This window comes from Ctenocephalides felis, unplaced genomic scaffold (genome assembly GCF_003426905.1).
Source record: "Ctenocephalides felis isolate EL2017-DRISC unplaced genomic scaffold, ASM342690v1 CF-g0.4_SCAFFOLD_01256, whole genome shotgun sequence".
Classification (NCBI taxonomy): domain Eukaryota; kingdom Metazoa; phylum Arthropoda; class Insecta; order Siphonaptera; family Pulicidae; genus Ctenocephalides; species Ctenocephalides felis.
Window position 1 is genome coordinate 25648 of NW_020537410.1, and position 1853 is coordinate 27500.

The window sequence follows — 1853 nt, forward strand, 5'->3', positions numbered from 1 at the left end:
AAAAGGCGGCCCAACTCAAAATCCTACCAAGGTGCTCTTCACCGAGTGTCGAGGTGGGCCGGTACGTTTACTTTGAACAAATTAGAGTGCTTAAAGCAGGCTCATTCGCCTGAATATTGTGTGCATGGAATAATGGAATAGGACCTCGGTTCTATTTTGTTGGTTTTCGGAATTCCGAGGTAATGATTAATAGGGACAACTGGGGGCATTCGTATTGCGACGTTAGAGGTGAAATTCTTGGATCGTCGCAAGACGGGCAGAAGCGAAAGCATTTGCCAAATGTGTTTTCATCAATCAAGAACGAAAGTTAGAGGTTCGAAGGCGATCAGATACCGCCCTAGTTCTAACCATAAACGATGCCAGCTAGCGATCCGCCGAAGTTCCTCCGATGACTCGGCGGGCAGCTTCCGGGAAACCAAAGCTTTTGGGTTCCGGGGGAAGTATGGTTGCAAAGCTGAAACTTAAAGGAATTGACGGAAGGGCACTGTGGATCCTGCGGCTTAATTTGACTCAACACGGGAAACCTCACTAGGTCCACACACCGGAAGGATTGACAGATTGAGAGCTCTTTCTTGATTCGGTGGATGGTGGTGCATGGCCGTTCTTAGTTGGTGGAGTGATTTGTCTGGTTAATTCTGATAACGAACGAGACTCTAGCCTGCTAAATAGACGTACTTTCTGGTATCGCAAAGACCCTCCGCTTCGGCTTCGGTCGTTGTTGGTTGTGGTTCTCACTACCGGCGTACAAATATATCTTCTTAGAGGGACAGGCGGCATTTAGTCGCACGAAATTGAGCAATAACAGGTCTGTGATGCCCTTAGATGTTCTGTACTAATTGTAACCATAGTAATCATACTAGTTTCAGAATCGCCCGAGTTATCTTAAACGATTTCGAGGAAATCACGATCGAAACATGTATAAATATATATAAAATCACCCTGAACGGTGGATCACTTGGCTCGTGGGTCGATGAAGAACGCAGCTAATTGCGCGTCGACATGTGAACTGCAGGATACATGAACATTGACATTTAGAACGCACATTGCGGTCCTCGGATACTGTTCCCGGACCACCTCTGGCTGAGAGTCGTATAACATTACCAGACTGCCGCTTGCTTTAAACGGCTTGCCGGCGAATGATGGAGTTTCGCGTATATGCGTGCTCTTAAATAATTCACTCAACGTGTGAGCCAGTCCACTTTGCAACATCGGACATTTCCGTTCGTTGACGTTCTGTGGGATTACAACGGGTTGTGAGTCCTAGAGATTTTATATTCTTGCGACCCTCCCAATAACCGGAAACCCGAACTCTTCGAAATGCGGTTTCGTTCCGGCAAATTTGGACGATTCAAAGGTTCCTCGTCGATTTTGTGTGCGCTTGCTTACTAACGTTTGCAAGCACATCATAATCATAATACGACCTCAGAGCAGATGAGATCACCCGCTGAATTTAAGCATATTACTAAGCGGTGGAAAAGAAACTAACTAGGATTCCCTTAGTAGCGGCGAGCGAACAGGGAAGAGCCCAGCACTAAATCCCGCGGCCGGAGACGGACGCTGGGAAATGTAGTGTTAGGAAGGATCCGATTATCTCGGTGCGTTGCGGCGAGTTCAAGTCCATGTTGAATGGGGCCATTTACCCATAGAGGGTGCCAGGCCCGTAGCGACCGTTGCGCGTATCGAGAGGATCTCTCCTCAGAGTCGAGTTGCTTGAGAGTGCAGCTCTAAGTGGGTGGTAAACTCCATCTAAGGCTAAATATGACCACGAGACCGATAGCGAACAAGTGCCGTGAGGGAAAGTTGAAAAGAACTTTGAAGAGAGAGTTCAAGAGTACGTGAAACCGTTCAGGGGT

At 47.6% G+C, this 1853-nt stretch overlaps 1 non-coding gene and 1 pseudogene across 1 annotated transcript; both read left to right on the forward strand.

Moving 5' to 3' along the window:
• Positions 1-935: 935 nt before the first annotated feature.
• Positions 936-1090, forward strand: LOC113369344. The gene has a single exon (XR_003366471.1). It is a non-coding gene; the product is annotated as a 5.8S ribosomal RNA (ribosomal RNA).
• A 327-nt stretch (positions 1091-1417) lies between these two features.
• Positions 1418-1853, forward strand: part of LOC113369345 — a 3419-nt pseudogene continuing 2983 nt past the window's right edge.